At 40.7% G+C, this 7,500-nt stretch overlaps 2 long non-coding RNA genes across 3 annotated transcripts in view; one reads left to right on the top strand and one right to left on the bottom strand.

The window, feature by feature from the left end:
* Window positions 1-2,878: 2,878 nt before the first annotated feature.
* LOC123516326 lies at window positions 2,879-4,835 on the top strand. The gene is made up of 3 exons (XR_006678166.1): window positions 2,879-3,590; window positions 3,960-4,176; window positions 4,289-4,835. It is a non-coding gene; the product is annotated as an uncharacterized LOC123516326 (long non-coding RNA).
* LOC123516325 overlaps window positions 3,726-7,500 on the bottom strand; it is a 7,484-nt gene continuing 3,709 nt past the window's right edge. For both annotated transcript variants that reach the window (XR_006678164.1, XR_006678165.1), the window contains exons 2-3: window positions 4,388-4,502; window positions 3,726-4,168 (exon numbers count right to left, since the gene is read on the bottom strand). This is a non-coding gene — a long non-coding RNA (uncharacterized LOC123516325). The remainder of the gene's footprint in view (window positions 4,169-4,387; window positions 4,503-7,500) is intronic.

Here is a 7,500-nt window from a genome sequence, read left to right as displayed (position 1 = left end):
ATACTTGTCCCCTACCAACACACACACACAGACACACACAAACTCTCTCTCTCTCTCTCTCTCTCTCTCTGGACAGCCCCTCCCTCCCCCTCACCGGTACTGGTTAACTAGCATTTGTTCTCAGCCCTCTTTAAATCTCCACCACAAAAGCTGTTAGTACGCCCGTGGGTTTCATTTAAGACACCCCCCTAAAGAGTCTCATCTTAGAGTAAAGGTCTAAAGGGTGTACTATCTATTAAATCCATCGTTATTTGATTCAGTTAGAGCAGACGTACAAAAACACACGTAGATATTGTGGATATATCAACCAACTGGCAACTCATCCGCTTGTTCAACTATACACAACACGTCAACAGACTAAAAAGAAACAAGATTCATTGAAGGAAATACTCAAACAGTAGCATTATCATTCCACTGGCACAGACACAACACAAAGAAGGGTACACAGCTACACATACCTCCTGGAATGACCCCTGGGCATCACACTAGTTGGCAGCTCGCACGTGACTAGTACCCTCTCGTTTGCTAATTAGTTCAACGCTTCTCACTACTTTATTATTCTGTACAGTCTTCATACCTTTCCATCCACATTATAAGAGAGAGAGAGAGAGAGAGAGAGAGAGAGAGAGAGAGAGAGAGAGAGAGAGAGAGAGGGGAGGGAGGGAGGGAGACTTCTAATGGATCATCTAGCCTGTACTTCAACTGACCGCGGATGTTTTCCTTCTTTCTTTATCTTACTGCTCACTATATATCACCTAACACATGCATCAGTTATTCCTCTACTCACCACACTCACAAGCGTTCTCTGATGCCAGACAACAATCCCACGACACCGCGACGAGGAACACGAGACATCCTGCACAGACTCGACAACACCGCTAGAATGGAGCCAAAATATGGTCATGCGCATGTACTGAGAAAAGCAATGCTCCCTCAGCCGGGAGCGTTGCCATGGTTACGAGTCATAGAAAACAATTGCTTTTAAAGCTGACTTGCATAATGCATACTAAATATCTAAAGATAATTTCTTTCTTGTAGTTACTGAGCTTTGAGTTAGTTCTTTAGTCTGGAAATTATACATATAAATAGATAGATAGATACACATGATATAATTAATAATAGATAGAAAAATATAGATAGATTATAATAATAAATAATGTTTTGTAATGATATTACATTTTATTTTAGAGGTAACTAAGTTAAGAGTTAATCCCAATTACGTAAAGACATAGATAGATGGACAAATATAGAGACAGCCAGATAGACAGACAGACATATAGACAGACAGTAGGTGTAACTGCGATAAATCTTTACGTAGCGAAACAACACGTCAACTTCATTTACTTTTAACGTCTGGGACTCGGAACATTAATCAATTACGAAGGGAGTTCGCTCGCTGGAGGGCATACATCTTCCGGAAAGAATACACGCTGGAAAAGAAAAAGAAAAAAAGAAAACATAAAGCACCCGATACCATTTCAATACTCTGATTTATCACCCCCACTACCTTTTTTCCAGCAACACTTGACACTGATGGAAAAACAAAAATAAAATTACCAGCTACAAAACAAACTTTTTACACAGGGAGCGAAGGCAGAGAGGATTGCATTTCAAGACTATGGAGAGCTGGGAGTAACAACAGCAGCACGCACCAAACAATGCAACGCAGGCAAGAGAGGCAGCGTCCGCGCGGTAACTCGTTCGTGATTCCCCAAGGCACTCATACGTAGCATTGGAAGAGGGGGGGAGAGGGGTAGGAGGGGCAGCAGGAAAGGTGTAGGAAGAGGAGGAGGAGGAGGAGGAGGAGGGGGTGCTAGATAGTGGTAGTGATAATGGTGTTTGTACGTTTTTAGTGTTTTTTTTTTTTTTTTTTTTTTTGGCTATTGAGGTCAGAACAAAAAAATGGAAAAAAAAAGCTGCGTGGACTATGTAACCAAAACACAAAAGAATCCACAAAGCATGTAAATCAATTGAGAGAGAGAGAGAGAGAGAGAGAGAGAGAGAGAGAGAAGCACAAGGTCAAAGAGTCCCCTGACAACGGTGTACATGAATGAGACTTTAAACGCTTTGGAGCTTCAAGAAATGTTTCGAAGTCTTGTGTCTCGCTATCTTCACTCCTTCCCTTCCTATTTGACTACGCTCCCTCCTTCCTATCTACCTCACTGCACTTTCCTTTCTTTCTTCCTTCCACCTCTCTTCTATTTCTCTACCTTCTCGATTCTTCCCTTCTACTTCTGTTCTTTCTCCTAAACGCTTTTCCCTCTTCTCTCCTTCCCTTTTACAGCCTCTCATTCTCTTCTTCCCCTATAGTTGCCTTCTGTCCCTTTCTCTTCCTTCCCCCACTTGTCCCCTCCCCCTCCTTCTCCCCTCCTTCCCCCAAACATCCCCTCCCCGCCTTCTCCGTTTTCCCCTCTACCTCTCACATCTACTACGTGTCCTCATATGACAAAGAATAATTGGGTAGAGATAACAAGAGACGGTTTCTTTCCTTACCTAGATTCCACCCATTACTTATTTCTTTGTCTTCTCTTCCTCTCTCTCTCTCTCTCTCTCTCTCTCTCTCTCTCTCTCTCTCTCTCTCTCTCTCTCTCTCTCTCGTCATTATCCTCTTAATGCTACTTCCCGTCATCCCTTCCACGTAATTTCAACTTCAAATACATCGTGGCTTTTTAATTCCCTGATTTCCTCTCATGTTCCATCTCCCTTTCTTCCTCTCTCCTCTCTTTCTCTTGTTCAATTGCTCTCTTCTTCAGTCTCGCCGCTCGTGATGCTCCTTCTTCTCCTCCTCTTCACACTTAATTCTCTTCTCTCATCTCTTTCCCTCTTAGCGCTTTAATCCCTTTTCCCTACCCCATCCCTTCCTCCCCACCAACCCACACTTCGTCATCCTCCAGCCATTAGGATCTGGTAAAACATAAACATTCAGCTTTATGACGCGAGTGATAATTTCTGTCATTACAATTTTACAACGGAGGGACTTAATTTATATAAGCTGATGCCCTTTCCGTGTTGACTAAATGGGCAGTGATGATGGTGGTAGTGATGGTGGTGGTGGTGGTGGTGGTATATTTACTGAGAGAGCGAGTGAGTGAAATTAAGCACCAAGCAAGCCAAGCCATACGGTTTTATGTGATGAGAGTAAAGAGAATGGCGAACAATTACGAGCGTGACGTGGCAGACTTAAGTGGTAGTGGTAAACGGGCAGGAGGGAATGGGTGGTTACAGTGTACAGTAAGGAATGATCAGGGAAAGCGTTTGTTTGTCTGATATTGATGAGAGTTAGGCCTGTGGTGGTTCACGAGGAAAGGTTTATTGGCACCGGTTTGCAAATAACTATCGTATACTTTTTTTTTCTGCCACATTTTCTTTCCTTTCAGTATTCTCTCTCTCTCTCTCTCTCTCTCTCTCTCTCTCTCTCTCTCTCTCTCTCTCTCTCTCTCTCTGCGTGCGTGTGTGTGTATTGCAAGGGATGTGTTACAAGAATGGCGGTGTTCACACATGTACTCACGCTCTGCATCATGGGAGGCCGCTTCGTGGGTCGCCTGGGAAAGCACGACCTGAACCCCAGGCATCTCTTATCTACCATCCAGGTAAACAAACAACGAAATCCATGCATTTAAATAATCAAATTATGGTCCAGTACGCACTGCGCCCCTCACAGTACTTGCCACTAATTAGAATTTCATTTTAATCTTAAAAAGACGTAGGAAGAATTCGGAAATTTATGCAGGGTTTATTTTTTTCGTTCATTACGTTCATTATGTAATAATTATTCACCACATCTTTTGTAGAAATGAATTCTCTACATTATGGCAAGATCCTTTCTTACCGAGGCTGCTGTGGGTTCTTAATTAAGGGAACTAAAAAATATATGAAAAACTGAATCTTATGTAAGCAATTCGTTAACATTAAAAAAAAAATCATAATCATATTGTATAAACCGAGAGAATATTCCACAGGATTCCATCGCAGGACCTGGCACGTCGCTTCTTTTCTTGTGGCGCTGGTACAGAATTCCTGGTAGCGATGGACCTGAAGAAAGCGTTGGCGAGTCGTCCATCCACAAGGCAGTTCAGTATTTCTTGCAGGCGAGTCATGTTGTGTTGTGGCGTCGTGAAGAGTCCCGCCCATCTCCACCTCAGAGGACAGGTCACAGCAAAAAGGATCCCTGCCATAGTAATGAGTGAAGTATAAAATTAAGTATAGTATTCATCATAGTATGACAAATAGAAAATCCATCATTTTGTTTATTGATATATTTTCAACTTAGGAATTTCAACATTCTCAGTGATACTCGCCTGCCAAATGCAGAGACGAGAGAAGGAGCCACTCAGCCGCTTCACAACACACAAGACTATAAAAAACGCACTCGACCTGAGCTCCTTACCTGCGTACAAGTGGCGGATCTTTACAGTCACCAGCGCGCCGGGAAAGGTACACGCGTCCCACACAGGTGCTGGTGGCCCGTCTTGGCACTCTGGTGACGTTTACTTGCTCTGCGCCTGGAGGAGACAACGAAAATATTTTGTAATAGAAAACTAAAATCCTTGTCCTGCAGTGAAATTATAAAGATTGGTGGTGTTTTTGTTTTTAACTTAAGATTATCGTGGAATTTTATAGCTTTGTGTCTCTTCCAACAAAGTAATAATAACTACAAATCAAAAAACATTATAATTTTCAATTCATTGCTGTTGATCATTTCTTTATGGAATTACAGAAACGATATGTAATGTTCCTGAGATAAACTGTTATTTTATAAAAAGAACAAAAGTGCTGCCAGCTGTGTAATAATGTGAAAGAGAGACACTTGTTTGTTAATGTAATTTGTACGTTCGCGCCGGAAATGAAACTTGTTACTGGTACGAGCGCACCTTCCGACATAACAATGAATTGATATTTACGTTGCCTTGAGAAATTATATAGAATTAAACTATACAAAATGGAAATTAGTTAAATAAATATAGAGAAATAGATATAGATAAATGATTAATAAATACAAAAACATATATCAAAATTAATGGTTCTGTGCAAGGTCTCTCTACTCAAGTAACGAGAGGCATCCACCAACACCAATGTACAAGAAACGAAACTAATGAATCTTGTGATGGAGAATTACAAGGAAAATTTAACTCCTGCCCCGAGGTGAGGACACTGCAAGGTGGTGCTCGTTCTGCTTAAAGAGGTGCTGCTCCCCACGCCACACCAGGCCACGGGACACACACACACCCACACGCACACGCACAAGCACACACACACACACACACACACACACACACACACACACACACACACACACATACAAACGCACACGCACACGCACATACAAACGCACACGCACACGCACACACACACGCACACGCACAAGGGAATGAAAAATATAGTTATCCCGTCTTTAATCTTATATTAAAGAAAGAAAACATTACTTGTGTCATTCATATTTTCTTTCTGTTCAAATAATTTCTTCACTTTCCAACCTTCTATCTTATTGATCTTCTTCCTCTCCTCCTCCTCCTCCTCTTCCTCCTCCTTCTCTTCTTTATCGTCATTTTATCTTTCATTTATCTTTCTTCCTGTTCAATCTCCTCTCCATCGTCTAACCTTCCATCTTATTGCTTTTCCTCCTCTTCCTTATCGTCATCTTATCTGTAATTTATCTTCTGGTTCTCGTTCAGTCATTTCTTTCATTCCAACCTTCCATTTTGTCACCGTCTCTCTTCCTTCTCCTTATTGTCACCTTCCTTGTCTCCCTCATCATCATCATCATCACACTCATATAAATTTACATGAAATTCTTTGACAATACTTTAGTTCCTATATATATACATTCCCCAGCGTCTATTTTCTTCCCATATCGTTTTTGCATGGGAAACAAAGGATATTGGAGATTCATATATGTAACCGTATCACCTTGAATCCTTCCCAAGTATTGCTCTTTCGTAACAATGTAAGTGATATCCACACACATAGACACGAGTAATGCAATCACGATCAACGGACAGCACAGTTGATCAATTTTATCAATGAACTGACACCAGACATGCATCAATAAATACCAAATAGATGACGAATGTTTATCAATACATACATTCGTTGATACATTAGCTGGCCATGTAAATAAAGGGAAGCATAGATGTACAGATATCATATAGAGAGGTGGATGGTTATAAAGACAGGTAGATTAATATTCCACAGGTAAGTAAATAGACAGGAAGGTACATTGACAGGTATATACATATACATACAAACATACATGCACACATACATACATACATACTTACATACACACATTCATACATAAACACATACATACATACATACATACACAAATAGACACACAGACAGTCATATAGTTATCGATAAAATAAAAATAGATTGATAAAAAATGAAAAAAGAAAAACAGACAGGAGATGAATACGTGAGCAAGGCAGGAACAAATTTAATAGAGGCCACATACGGATTTCCATGTAAAATAAATATGCAAGCTCTTTTCATTTTTTTCCCTCGATCTCAGTTTTTATAACATATATATTTATTTCTTTACCCTCGCTGCCAAATCAGAAATTTTACATTAGTGAATAATTAACCATCCCAATGTTAGTCGACAGGTTTGATAGATTAATATTTAACTGTTATATCAAATAGGTAGGGGAAAGAGAGAGAGAGAGAGAGAGAGAGAGAGAGAGAGAGAGAGAGAGAGAGAGAGAGAGAGAGAGAGAGAGAGAGAGAGAGAAATAAAACAGCTATAACAAACCACGATAAAAGAGAGAAAATCAAACCAAAAGCCTCTCTAACCAACACGAAGAACACAAGTAAATAATCACAAACGAATCTCTGAAATGAAACGTACGTGTCACTTAATCGCTGACATGAAGCGATGCACGTAAACAAGGAGGAGGAGGAGGAGGAGGGACAAGCAAGTGTATTCAAAACGCCATGCAAATTGTATTACTTCCACTCTCATACACCGTCATCAGCACGTAAGTAAAAGCTTGGGGTGTAATCTGCGTGAGTCCATCGACATTTCAGCTTCAAATCCGCCACTTCTGAAGCACCACCAGGAGCGTAAGTGCGAATGGATATCATTAATGATTTCTGGATTAGCAAATACTTTGATGATTCTGCAACGAAAAGGAGCAATATCACACAGCTGGCGGCGAGGTGTTCCTGAGAAGAGGACAGATTGTGCTTGAGAGACTAACGGCTATATTCTGAAACACCATGTTCTCTCACCACAATTTTCAAAGGCCACAGACACAACTGGCCGGTTTTCAAGACAGTTCCTCTTTTATAATAAACTAGAAATCTTATCAATCTATCACCATAACCATAGAAATACTCTTAAAAACATTACTATCTTCAACTGAAACCTTTGGAAAGCAGTGATGGTGAAAGAACAAAGCTTTTCAGAATACGAGACTAAATGGTGTTCCTCAAGGTACGCTGGGTCAGAGAACAGACTTTAGCAATGACGTGAAGGTAGCAAGGTTTTAGGTTACAGAA

Source organism: Portunus trituberculatus, chromosome 40 (genome assembly GCF_017591435.1).
Source record: "Portunus trituberculatus isolate SZX2019 chromosome 40, ASM1759143v1, whole genome shotgun sequence".
In the NCBI taxonomy this organism is placed as follows: Eukaryota; Metazoa; Arthropoda; class Malacostraca; order Decapoda; family Portunidae; genus Portunus; species Portunus trituberculatus.
The sequence above is the reverse complement of the archived record's forward strand: the minus strand, read 5'-3'. Positions and strand labels throughout refer to the sequence as shown.